Raw genomic sequence first — 14,680 nt, 5'->3', positions numbered from 1 at the left:
CACCATCACATACTGTTGAGCTAGGCATTCGGGAAGTTCGACCCACACTCCTGTAGGTCCACAGAAGATTTTTGCTCCTAGCTTGCATAATACATCTCTGCCTAATAGATTTGCTGGGGTATCAGGGGAATACAACAATGGTGCTTGTATTGTGATTCCTTCTACTGTTATGTCTTGTGGCTCTGTAAAATGCAAAGTTTGAGTTTTACCCGAGAAGCCTACTGTCTTTACTGCTTTGCGTGAGAGGGGGAGCTTAGAGCCTTCTTTTCCAATGCTTGTGAATGTTGCTCCTGTGTCAATCAAAAACGATGCTTGGAGCTGGTTACTTACATCCACCATTATGGTTGGTTCTTGTGCAGGGTACAGTGAGGTGGGGCACTGTACCAGCTCCCCCTCTGGCTTCTCTGGGCATCTTCACATGTTACCTTGAGGTGGCCCCGGAGGGCCGCCTCTAAAGTTTGCTTGAGTCTGTTGATTCTGCTGACACTGGCCCATCCATGGTCCTGCCCAATTTCCGGGGTCTTGCCAACTTTGATTTTGTTGTTGGTTACCTTGCTGTTGTCTTATTGGATATGGGCAGTCTCTCATCATGTGGTTGGGATCTTGGCAGTTCCAGCATCTTCCTCCTCTCGGTGGTTGATAATTCCTTGGTCTTGGTTGAAACATTCCTCCTCTTCCTCTGCCTCTTCCTTGCCCCCACCCTCTGTTTTGTGGTGGATATTGTTGATATGTTGGATAGGCCATCATTGGTTGTCCCACGGGCATTAGTTGCTGATTTCCCTGATCTGGTATGTTTTGACCAGCTGAATCCTTCTGTGTATTCGTTGGTACCATCATGACTGCTGCTGGTTTAGCTGAACTTTTCTCTTCTTTGCGTTTTTCTTGATTTTCTTGTTTGCTCTGAGTTATCTCTCCAAGCTGTGCTTTGTGCAGCAATGTTATTAAATCTTCTGCTGCCTGTTTATTTGCTTCTTTCTTTTTCCTATACATTTCCACAGCATGTGTGACATTTGCCTGGAAAGCTGCCCAGGGCAAGGCATTAAGTCCCACAACTGACTCAAGTTTTTCTTGTACTTCACTTTGAAGTGCCCTTTTTAACATTATTTTGAACAATGTGATGTTAGCCGTTGTCTCATCCCATGCTGACCCCATCTCTTCGGCCCATGCTTTCTGTAATTTAAGAATAAAGGCAACAGCCCCCTCTTTTTCGTCCATTTTTAGGTTTTCTACCTTGGTTAAATCAGATTGAGTTGGGTATGTGGAGCGAAGTGCATTCCATACGTCATTTCTTTTCACTCCAAATGTCCAACGATCATACTTTTGATCCTTCCCCACTTCTCCTAGGTGTGCCTGATCCAATATTTCTATCATTTTAGCTTTTCCCAATGACTGTGTCAAAATTGCCTTGATATCTCCCATAGCCAGCATTTGTCCCATAGTCTGTTCTTCAAAGCGTGTTATCCATCTTTGTGCTCCTTCACATATGTTAGGCAGTCTGCTTATTAGTCCCGTAAGATCCATAAATGACCATGGTGTGTATACTGAGTCTGTGCCTTTTATAATGACTGGCATCTGCAAGGATTTTCGGTATTTAGTACTTATCCTTTCTTCTTCTTCCATGCTTTCCTCTTCATCATCATGATTCTTTCTTTGTACTTGTGACCTTGTCACTCTGTGTTCTTGTGGAAAGTTCGTTGTTGTTTCTCTTATTTTCTTCTGACTTTCCTTTCTTCCGGCCTTGACGTTGGTTTCTGGCTGATTCATTGATAGTTGAAGTTGTAGCTCATCAAGATATTGTTGGCACTGGTCCATTTTTTCTGAGCTTTTCTGTTCTGCTCTCTGTATTTCTGCCTCGAGTTGGGCATTTTCGTGTCGGTATAGCTTCACCTTTAATTGATGATTTTCACCTGTCACTTTCGTTATAATCTCCTTTGTCTGGCTCATTTCCCTTTGAGTGTCTTTTAGGATTTCTTCCATTTTTTCCATCCTCTTTTGGGTGTCTGCCAGTTCTTGTCTGTTTGCTGCATTTTCTTTTTCATGAAATGTCATTTCTTCCTGCAGAGTTTTTACCTCTGTGTGCAGTGGATCACTTTTCTGTGGCATTCTTGGCGTCATTTCCAATATTCCGTGAACATGCACTTTTTTCCCTCTTTCTGGGTTCAGAATAATAAACTCTTCTTCTTCCTTGCATTCTTCTCCTGAGTTTGAATCTTCTTTGCTTTCTTTTTTGTTTCTGAGGTCTGAAAGAGAGGTGGCTTTGCTTAGTCTTTCTTGTACTTTAGGGGTGCTTTCACCCCTTGTATGTCTTAGTGGCTGCTTTTTCTGGCAATGTCTTTGATTCTGGTCATACTCAGGCGGTTCCAATTCCTCTCGCTCTCTCTCCCATTCTTCAGGTGGAATATCTAGATCATAATCGTGTTCATAGTCATATCTCCCTTCGTTGCCGTTTTCTTCATCATTCCCCTCCTCTTAATCAGGAGTCTGAAATAACACTCTATTTGTTTGTCTTGCTCTTTCCTTGTTTATCTTGTTGTCTGGAGCTGGAAGTTCCATCCTCCCTTTAATCCGTCCTCCTGTTATGTCTAGTTGTATGTCATGATACTCTTTCTTTAGTACTGGGTAGAAGCTAATCACCTCATGCTTCTTTGCTTCAGCATATGGAGGTGGTTTTTTCTGTTCCTCAAACTCCTCCAATGGTGGGGCTGAGGCCTTTTCTGACCCTTTTCCCTCTTTACTTCCTGTTCCTTTCTCTGTCTTTTCCTTGTGTACTTTTAGCATTTCCCCCTCATGCTCAAACCACTCAATGATGTCTAATTTCCGTTTTGTCTTTTCCTTCTTTTCTTTCTTTATTTCTCCCCAATTTCTTATTCTGGTCTTCATTACATCACACTTTTCTTTATTAAATGTTCCCTCTTCTGGCCATTGCAAATCCCCAGTTGTCAGGTCTTTCCATTTTTTCATGTATTTTTTGATCTCCTTTTCAGCCCCTTTATGCCTTATAATTATCACATCCACAGGTGTGATTGGAGATTCCTCCGTACTCATGATGCACCCTTGTCTCGCTCTGTGTGCTTCTCTACGGTGGCCTGGGTTTCTATTTTGAGCAGACCACTTTAGATAGACGTTTATCCGTCTTACTGTTTTACAAGGTCGTGTTGGATTTTTCCGGCTTTGTCCACTTAACGAATTGATTTTATCAACTAGAATTGAGGTGGCTGCACCTCTTTCCCACACTACCTCTTTAGGCTCTACTACAACAGTTGCTGTCAGTCCCGAGCAATAATTAGATTGTTCAGGTACTTCTGCATTTAATTCTATCAATGGTTCTTCGTCTTCACTGTTTGGGTCTGCTATGAAATCAAACAGGTGTATCACTGCTTTACTAGGTGTAGGGGCTTCCACTAGGGTGCGCAATACTGGGCTTAACAGTTGGGGTTTCCAGATGCTTCTTATTTTTTCATACCAGTTTTCCTCTGGAAATATCTGGTGTAATACCTCTATACCATGTAAACGTGTAATAGCCCACAATTTGTCTTGTATCTGCTTCTCTGTCTGTCTCCTCTCTATACCGTTTCTATCTTTGTATGTCCTTTCGTCCCAAAAATGGGTTCTACGTCCGTTCGTTTCTATCTCTATGTCCATCAAGTTCACGCATTTATTTTGCTATATTCCCTTTATTTTATTTACTTGTTTATTTATTTATTTATTCTTTATTCAATCGCGCTGCGTGTGTGTGTGTGTGTGTGTGTGTGTACTATGCTCCGTGCGCCTATGCGCATGCGCACCCTCCCTCGTGCGCTCCGTGTCTGTATGCGCGTGCCCGCGCCCCCTCCTTTTGTGCTCCTTCTCTCGTCCACGCGCAGCTCTCCTGTACTTCTAATGTGTGCGTGTGTATACCATACTATTTTATTAATAATACAGATATGACAATGATACAAGTATAATCACAATTTTATCTACAGACAGCACACAAGCATTCATAGAAATACACTCTTCAATCCGGCTTTCACAAACACACTCTTCACAAATACTATGACAACAAAATATTTACACACTGCAGTTAACACAACGTACATGTACCCATGGCCATCACTTCATATCCTCGGGTCCCACCCCGTACTCATTACGGTGACTCTCCGAGTCTTTTTACTCTTATACTAACAACTCACAACCTTTTAAATGTACCCTTTCCACACCAGTTTGCGAATCTGGATCCCCTAATAAAGACCTATGGTATCTTATCCTGTTTTTAGACCATATGAGAAGTGTTATCTTCTCACACCGGGACTTGAACCCGAATCACCAAGGCTTCACCTTTGGGTCTACGCGATTTCGGTCTTGATAGTCTGCAACCTATTAGACCATATGGAAAGTCTAACAGACTAAGGTACAAATAATTAGCCGTAGTTCTACGTGGGTCCCACCCTGCGCCTCTTATACGCAGTGACTCTCCACCTTTTCAACTTTATTTCATGTGGGTCCCACCCTGCGCCTCTTATACGCAGTGACTCTCCACCTTTTCAACTTTATTTCATGTGGGTCCCACCCTGCGCCTCTTATACGCAGTGACTCTCCACCTTTTCAACTTTATTTCATGTGGGTCCCACCCTGCGCCTCTTATACGCAGTGACTCTCCACCTTTTCAACTTTATTTCATGTGGGTCCCACCCTGCGCCTCTTATACGCAGTGACTCTCCACCTTTTCAACTTTATTTCATGTGGGTCCCACCCTGCGCCTCTTATACGCAGTGACTCTCCACCTTTTCAACTTTATTTCATGTGGGTCCCACCCTGCGCCTCTTATACGCAGTGACTCTCCACCTTTTCAACTTTATTTCATGTGGGTCCCACCCTGCGCCTCTTATACGCAGTGACTCTCCACCTTTTCAACTTTATTTCATGTTTGCTTTTTCTCATCCAACACTAAATTTTTTCCACCCAATAGTTCTTGGACCCTAGGTCAGCAGTCTATACCCTCCCCGGGGCCGACAACCCTATGGGCATACAGTTACTAATCACAGACTTTGAGTATAACAGGTGTCTGCTTACCTTTTTCTCTGAATCTTGTTGTCAGCGGCTGCAGCCCACAGAATGTTCGGTCCCCTGTTCAGGTTTTCGACCTTTACGCTGACCTTCAGGGCCCCACGTTGGGCGCCATTAAATATGTCGGAACTCAGAGCCCGTCTCTGAGGCGACACATCGAGGGTGGATTCTTTTGTTCAGAAGATTCCCAATAATGCTCAGCCAACTCTAGAAAAACTTAAATATAATAGACACAAACTGCCAATGAAGGATCCTCAGTCTCAGATGAGTAAAAGCAAACTTCTTTATTCCATACACGTTCCAATGAGCTCAATAGAAGATGGGTACCTCACATCAAAATGAACAGCACATCAAAATGATAGAGCACGCCAAAGTGAGGAAGTACAAGTACTGTCTGTTTCACGCTTGTATTTATACTCTGTAGCCACCGTATCTTTTTATTTTTTCTAATTTCTTCACCTTGAGTAATTCCCCTTATTTTCCGATCTTGCCCTCTTTTTTCAATTCCCCTTATCTTTGACCTTGGTGCTTATTCCTCCAAACAACACCATATTTGGAGTTCCTGTTTTTTCCCAATTCCCCTTATATTCGGCCTTTTCCTTGATTTTATATAAAAAAAATAAGTGAGTATAAAGCCCTTATTTTTCTAGATCCAACCATATGCTGTTTTCAGTCCTCCAAGTGTGAACACCATTTTTGCGGCCTATTTTGTCTTCCTGCACCTGCAATGGGTAAGTGTTATGCTTTACTCTTTTTATAATGCTGTTTGCTATTCTACATTTATTGAATTGAGTTATCTCAGTGTATTAGATTGTCTGTATACATGTGCTTGATTATATTATTTTATTTGATAGCTGCAAGTGCCCAGGTTATATTTTAATTGTGCATTCTGAACCGATTGTTGCATAGTATATAGAATTTTCTCTTGAATGTGTGTTATCCTTTGCCTACACCTAGCAGTCACCGTGATGTTACCCTGTCTAACATCTTATCTCTGTTGGTCTCTTTTGCTCAGCTCCGCCACGCAAACGTTCTGGAATATCTCCAATGGGTCTTCTTCGCAGACAATACCGCCAGTTCCAGCTCTCCTCACTTGCTGCTGAGCTTGCTCATTTCCTTGAACAACTCTCTGGCCTAACTGTTCCAGCGAATCCCTATCTGCCTCCTCGCATAGTGCAGAGCACTGCTACGCGCGACATGGGCACACAGACCTCTCCTGATCTCTCTGCTACCCGCTATCGAGCTTATGATGACAACTGCAGTGAAGGCTCCTGTCCCCCACCGTTTTCTCCCTATCCCTCACACTGGTCTCCCAATGATTATTCCCCTACATCTCCTGCGCCAAACCAACGTGCTCCTGTGCCTTCACCCGGCCTTGGGCCAAGCTACTCCTTCATGTCTCCTGCAGCTGCAGCAGCCCAACCGTGTTGCTATCCCAATAAAAATGCTTAAAACTCCCTCAAGGTCGTTTTCTGTCCTTCTTTATCTATTCCACACACTTATAACATTCAGTCAGAGAATCTATCCTACTCACACATGTAAATATCTTATTATTACTATTTTATACTTGGTGTAAATAAAGACTTGATTAACATATAGTTAAATAGGTGTTATCAAAACTACTTCTATTGTATCTAATAAGTTCTAATGTTAGTTTGATTATAACATCCGCTAGATAAGGCTGATTAAAATTATTTCTCGACATGCCGACCACGCAAACATCCTGAACCAGCTAGAGACATACCAGTGCCAATTGGATCCCACTTCATGAGGAGTTTGGACACTTGACCTCCTTGAGTGTTGCTCATTAGCTCCTAGTTTTATACCACAAATGACTGTAAAAGACTGTAGAAAGAACATTATTCATAATCTTTACTCCAGTGCTCATGTTAGTTCTCACTCTCCAGTGTTCTGTACTGATTAAAGACTATAATCACACTCATGTTGTCACCCAAATGAGGACGAGTTCCCCTTTTGAGTCTGGTTCCTCTCAATGTTTCTTCCTCATAACATCTAAGGGGTTTTTTCTTGTCTCAGTCACCATGGCTGCTCATCAGGGACAAATACACATCATTCACCATAACTCTTAAAATTTTGTAAAGCTGCTTTGAGACAATGTCTGTTGTGAAAAGCGCTATACAAACATGATGTTGGTGGTCTGATTGGGTTTTTGTTTCCCTTCTGAGAAACATGTTGCGTAAACAGTTGGCATTGTGTATGTGGATATGGATATGGGCGCACACACACACACACACACACACTCTCTCTCACTCACTCACTCACTCACTCACTCACTCACTCACTCACTCACTCACTCACTCACTATAAATAATAAAATTGAGTTATACCGTTATTTTTAAAACATCATTTACATCACAATTAGCATATTAGGCATGTTGTATTTTTAGATACAGAGCTGGAACGAAATGAAGCATTGTTCTGCAATCCAATACCGGTGTGATTAAATTACAGGCTCCGACCGCCTCTCCAACAACAATCTGGACACCCAGACAGCCATCGAGTCCTGGCCCACACACACACTGACACTAAAATGACAGTGATGGACTCATCCCAATCTGGTCCTGTATCTCAGTTTATCTTCATTGTAGCCATAAAATACACCTCCTATAGCTAAAACGCTTCTGCTGCAAGCAGGGGGGGACTATGCTCATATACTGGTTTATTCTTGTTGATTTTTATTTCATGTTTTTAAATGAATGAAATAAATGTGATTTACTGTAGTGTTTATTTTTTTATTTATTATAAATGTGTAATTATATAATTTATTTATATATTCATTATGTATATTTATTTTTGTAAAAAATTTGTTTTTTAGTTTTTTACTTGTTCATTCTTGTTGATTTTTATTTCATGTTTTTAAATGAATAAAATAAATGTGTGTCAGGCATCCACCTGCCACGCCCCCTTTAGGGGCTGTCAAACCTCCGCTTTTCCTGAAGCTCCCGGCTTCAATCACAAACACCTGGGACTCGGTTGGCACTCATCACCAGCCCCTACTTAAACCCCTCAGTTCCACACTCTCACGGTCCGTTATTGTAGGTTCATGGTGGTATGTGTGTTCGCATATGCGTATCCCGCTACGTACCGTCTCCTCTCGGACTCCTCACTCCTCACAAACTCGTATGTGTGTGTTTTCCCAAATTACACCAGGCGTCCACTCTACACAAAGCCATATTTGGTGCCTTGACCGTCTAAAAAGCTCTATGATGCTCTTAGTGGCCAAAGCAGGTAACTACAGTTTCTGAAACCCAATATCAAGGAGAACAAGCATCATGTTTATATCAGTGGCAAGTCATGCATTTCACAATATATGATAATGTGATTTGTGGTGAGAGTAGAGAGCAGGTTGAGAAGAGCCTGGAGAGGTGGAGGTATACTGGAGAGAAGAGGAATGAAAGTCAGTAGGAGTAAGACAGAGTACATGTGTGTGAATGAGAGGGAGTGTTTAAAGAAGTGAAGAAAAGAGTGCAGGCAGGGTGGAGTGGGTGGAGAAGAGTGATAGCAGGAGTGATTTGTGATAGAAGAGTATCTGTGAGAGTGAAAGGGAAAGTTTATAGGACTGTGGTGAGACCTGCGATGTTGTATGGTTTAGAGACAGTGACATTGAGTAAAAGACAGAAGGTGGAGCTGGAGGAAGCAGAGCTGAAGATGTTAAGGTTTTTGTTGGGAGTGACAACGATGGACAGAAATAAAAATGAGTATATTAGAGAGACGGCGCATGTAGGACGTTTTGGAGACAAGGCGAGATTGAGATGGTTTGGACATGTGCAGAGGAGGGACATGGGGTATATCGGTAGAAGAATGCTAAGGATGGAGCCACCAGGAAGGAGGAAAAGAGGAAGACCAAGGAGAAGGTTTATGGATGTGGTGAGGGAAGACATGCAGGTAGTTGGTTTAAAAGAGGCAGATGTAGAGGACAGGGGGGTATGGAGACAGATGAGCCGCTGTGGTGCCCCCTAATGGGAGCAGCCAAAAGAAAAAGAAGAAGAATTTCCACTGGAGATCAAAATTAGAGAACAATTTATAAACAATTGAACAATTTTGAAATAATGTCATCTTCACTGCTCAACAGTTGGAGTTTTTGTCCTGTTTATACAATGCTACCAGAACACCTTTTCCACAAAATAACTTAATTTAAAAAAAAAAAACATTATTTTGCAGAAAACACACTGATCAAAATTGGAGAACACTTTCAGATACCTCCCAGTTATTAGTGTTAATCTGGCACCTGGTGCTAAATTCCTTGATTATCTGTCAACCCCTATTTAACTGCCGCAGAATACTGCGGAGGATCTAAATGGGCAATCGTTTCCACACTGCAGCTGGAATTGCTCACCAGTTCAGCGCTGAACAGGGTAAGGATCTGTCTCGTCATACAGTGTCTCGAATTTTAAGAGCATTTGGACTGAAAGCCCACTCTGCAGTGACCAAACCTCTCATTAGCAGAAAGAATCAAAAGGCTAGACTAAGCTTTGCTGAGGAGCATGTTGTGTGGACAGAGGAGAACTGGTCCAAAGTTCACTTCAGTGTTGAAAGCAAGTTCAATTTATTTGGTTCCGATGGGAAACGTTATGTTCGCCGACACAAACTGGAGAAAGACTGAACCCAAAGTGTGTAAAGAAGTCAGTGAAAAGTGGAGGAGGAAGTGTCATGGTTTGGGGCATGTTTTCTGCAGCAGGATTTGGGCCTCTTATACAGCTACATGGCAGAGTGAATGCAAATGTTTATCAGAACCTTCTTCAACAACATATGGTTCCTTCCCTGTGTTCATCACCCAATCAGCCGGCAGTGTTCATGCAGGACAACGCTCCATGTCACACAGCAAAACGGGTAAAGCAGTTCCTTAAAACTGAAAACATTGAAATAATGACATGGCCTGCCCAGAGTCCTGATCTCAACCCAATAGAGAACCTCTGGAAAATCCTTGGTGACAAAGTTATAGCCAAGAAAACCACTACAGTCACCGAACTGTGGAGGAGACTGGAAGAAAAGTGGACCAAAATCACACCAGAGCAGTGTGAGAGACTAGTGCTGTCCTGTGGCCGCAGATGTGCTGAAGTCATTTAGAGCAGAGGCCTGTACACTTCCTACTAATTGCTGACTGTTGTGACCTTCAGAAGATTTTGTTGTAATCTTTTTCCATACTACAGTCATTGTTGTTCTCTAATTTTGATCAGTGTGTTTTCTGCAAAATAATGTTCATTTTTTAAATGCCTTAGTTATTTTGTGGAAAAGGTGTTCTGGTAGCATGGTATAGACAGGACAAAAACTCCTTCAACTGTTGAGCAGTGAAGATGACATTATTACAGAATTGTTCAATTGTTTATACATTGTTCTCTAATTTTGATCTCCAGTGTGTGTGTGTGTGTGTGTGTGTGTGTGTGTGTGTGTGTATATATATATATATATATATATATATATATATATATATATATATATATATATATATATATATATATATATAAATATATTATACATAAAGGCAAAAATGACTGAAAATGTCAGGTGTCCCGATACTTTTGCAACATTAATATAAAATAAAATTTGCAGTCAATATGTTCTTCTTCCCCAAACTGTTTGCACAAAATGGGAGACGCACAATTATACAGCATGTCTTTGAATGCGTTAGCATGAAGTTCTCCCTTCACTTCAACTAAAAGACCCAACCGTGTTCCTGCATGATGATGCCCCTGTGCACAAATCCAGCTTCATGAAGATCTGCTTTACATGGGCTGGAGTTGAAAATCTCCTGTTTTAGAGCTTCAAACATATTGACAACGATGACGAATTACACAGAGCATGTAGTTGAGTTAAAGTAGAGATACTATAAGTAAAAGTGTGCCTTTAAACTGTCACTTGAGTAAAAGTACAAAAGTGTTTGCTTTCAATTGTACTTAAGTATCCAAAATACGAATATGACTTATTACGGCTGTGATGTTCCTATTATCATTTTTATCCAAAGACTCTTTACTTAATCAATAATGTGAAAAAACTCTTACTTTTAGCACACAATCTAATAATTAATGATATTAATGAGCCCAAAACCTTCTTTTCAACGACTACAAAAGAAAAAGTGCAAAAAAGGCCACGTGTGTTGTGGTGAGTTCGAATCTGGAGTTTCTTCCGTCATTTCTTCCTCTTCAAATGATCTGCTGGCTGTTAAACTGATGCTGATTGGTTGGTGATAAGTAGATACACCAAAAGAAGAAATTGTAACTAAGTAATGTACAGTGATTAGCGTATTTCATTAGATGCATTATCTTACACTCTCCTCATAACGAGATCAGTGATAGAGCAGCATACACACCTTTATCTTTTGCACATTTCCCCCTACTTCTTTCCTCTTTTTTATGAATTGGGTTTCTGAGGGTTTAGACCTTTTTTTGTCATCCATCATTTTAATCTGGATTCAGTTCTCCTTATTGACATGACGTCACGCAACCCCCCACCTCTCCTTCCTGAGGGTATGATTCTGAATGAAGATTCTACAGTAATCCCTCGGATATCAATCCAGAAAAACCTGCGATATCCGAGGAATTACTGTAGAATTTTATCACAGTTTTAAAAATACGACTGGAAATTCTTTGAAATGCAAAAATATGAAAAAATATGTAAATTCTTGAAGTCCAAGAAGCATCCGATGAACCTGTAAGCTTTATATTCATCCTGTAAATGTGGAGGTAGTGCACCTTTATTTCCTGAAGGAAATGTGATCATATGTACTGTATACCTATACTTCACTTTATAAACCTAAAGTTTTACCAAAATCTTAAGGAATTCTGCCAGAAGGAATTTATCAACATCCCTTAACATGGTAAGAGGATCCGTTCCTGATAAACTGAGGGAAGTTTTAAAGCTGTGAGAGAGTGAAGTCGAGGTGGTGGTCTTCAATCCTGAGCACCAAATCACTGCACAGTTAACGATGCACTGCTGATGGAAATGGGTTCGTTATGGGTTTAAAATCAAACCATTTTCTCTACTCGTGCAGCACATTGTGTGCTAGAGAACTTTGATGCAGGTACTTTGGTGGACCTCAAAAAGCTGTCCATGAGTTGAAGCCCACCACCTGCCCTCTAGACGCTGTTCCTGCCAGGATTTTGAAGGAGGCTGTTGACATCATAGGTCCCATCCTTGTCTCTTCATAAACAGCTGTTTTAGCATGGGTACTGTTCTTGCTACTCTCAAACACACTGTTGTTAGACCGTTGCTCAAGAAACCCAATCTTGATCCATCCACACTATCCAAATTCCGCCCTATATCTAACCTGTCATTTCTGTCTAAGTTGATGGAGAAGCTTGTTTTCGCCCAGCTTCAGTCTCACCTTCAACTGCACGGCATTGGTGATACATTTCAGTCCGGTTTCAGGTCGAGACATAGCACTGAATCAACGTTATTGAGGGTCCATAATGACATTCTTGGAGCCTTGTGTAGCGCGCCCCTCAGTATTCATATTAACTAGGGCAAGACTTTTGGGTTCTGTTAATGTATTAATTAAATGTGTTAACCCTTATTAACTCAATTTTAAATGTTCTCTTGGATTTCTCTTTTAAACCTAACTATGAATTCACCTTTTTTCAGGTATAGTATTAATAAAGATTTTAACCGTGTGTCTAGGTAGGTCTCTCCCCAAATAAAATAATAACCTCTTTCCAGGTAAATAAGAAAATAACACAACACAAAGTTTTAGAAAATAGTTATTTACTCAAAAAATAAGTTATTATCTCAAAGGAAATAAACATAATAAAAATATAATTGTTCTTTCTTAAACCTTCAACATAAAATGTTCTTTTCTTTTTTATGAAAATACTGTAACTGAATTGTCTCTCTTCTTAACACAACAATGTAAACAATGTCAATACTGTACCATATAAATGCACAGAATTCAATTTAAACTATGAACTCTCTTTAACACAACAATGTAAACACTGTCAATACTGTATCATGTATAAATGGACAGAAAACAATTTAAACTCTATTAACCCTCAAATGGATTAATTCAGAAAACGTCAATATACCCCCTTTATCACTTAAAAATCACTTAAACCAGACTTTTTTGTGGGCCCACAACACACCTTAATGCAATCTAAAGCCGGCAACCAAATTTATTATAAAACTAAAATACCGTAGCAGGCCTGATGCGTTGCTCGTGTTCGTAGTGGCCCAAAACTTAATGGCCGCTTCACTCGTCAGCGAGCAAACAAAATGAAAGATATCTTGAGATGATGTTTCTGTCCCAGCCTTTCACCAACAGTCACGGGCGCAGTCTCATCATCCGATCAGCATAACAACACGAACTCGATCTCCTTTTTAACACCACGTTTTTAGTAAAACTCACGAGTGAATTCCTGGTTGCTTCAAGCTCTGTATGAGTCCTCCCTCTGTCTTCAGATCGAAAACAGTAGATAAACTCCTCAAACTGTTCAACTGAGAGTCAAACTTTAACTAGAAAATGTCGTTTACTTGTAATGAACTGACTCCAGCATATACTTCAAAGGTAACTCAGCGTTAGCATTAGCAATAGCACAAAAGTAAACAGTCTTTGAACTTCGTGTAGAAATTCCTTCCGTTTCTCAATATGCACCTTGTCACTCTTCTCATCTGGTTGTCGTGCAAACAATCATCAGAAACAAGTTACATCTTGATATGTGCACTAATAATTCTACATTTTAACTCAGAAAATCTCTGTATCACGCTCACTCTGCTGCTCCACTCTCCTTCTCCTTCTTCTCCTCCTCCTCCTCTCTCTCTCTCTCTCTCCATGCTGCAAACCCCACACCTGACTCTACTGCCGAACGTTATTAACTCCATCAATGCTGGTTTAGACAGTTTTCAGAAATACTTTATCTTTTACTTAAAACAATAAACATACAATCATTTTTAAACTGCTTTTAACATTTTTAAACATAACTTGTTAAATTAATTTAAACCCTTTTTAAATCACACTATTCATATACTCTTATTAAATGATACTACAAGCATCACTTATTACTTCATGTTTTTAACTGGGTTACACTTGGATGGTAAAAGCTCTGTGGTTTTGGTGTTACTGGACCTTACCGCTGCATTTGACACCGTGGATCATGCCATCCTCATCTCTCGTCTTCAACATCTTGTTGGTCTGCAGGGTGCAGTACTAAATTGGTTCTCATCATACCTCACTAACAGAACTTTTTCAGTAATATTGGATGATCATTCTTCCTAGGTTGCTCCTCTGTCATCTGGTGTGCCTCAAGGATCTATTCTTGGTCCTATTCTGTTCTCACTCTATATGCTGCCACTTGGTCAACTCATCTCCAATCACAACGTTCAATTTCATTTCTATGCTGACCACCTCCAGATCTATCTTCCTGTGATTCAGAGTAATCGTTCTGCTTTGGACTCTCTCCATAATTGCCTTCAGGATATTAAACAGTGGCTTTCTCAGAACTTCCTTCATCAGAATGAAGAAAAGACTGAGTACATCCTGTTTAGCTCGGACTCACCCAGCAGTTCTCTGAGTTGTGGTCCTCTAACACCTCAGTTTGCACCTACCGTGCGTAAACTGGGTGTTATTTTTCACCAAAATATGCACTTCGATAAGCAGATCAGTGCAGTAGTGAAGGTGAGCTTTTACCAG

The 14,680-nt window shown here is 40.7% G+C and overlaps 1 protein-coding gene across 1 annotated transcript in view; it reads right to left on the bottom strand.

The window, feature by feature from the left end:
• LOC310722600 (uncharacterized protein) overlaps positions 1-14,680 on the bottom strand; it is a 1,041,764-nt gene that overhangs the window by 102,797 nt on the left and 924,287 nt on the right. The gene's annotated exons all lie outside the window — the stretch shown is intronic.

The sequence above is a fragment of the Silurus aristotelis genome (assembly GCF_946808225.1).
Source record: "Silurus aristotelis genome assembly, chromosome: 29".
NCBI classification, from domain to species: Eukaryota; Metazoa; Chordata; class Actinopteri; order Siluriformes; family Siluridae; genus Silurus; species Silurus aristotelis.
This window is presented reverse-complemented; position numbering and strand designations above follow the sequence as displayed.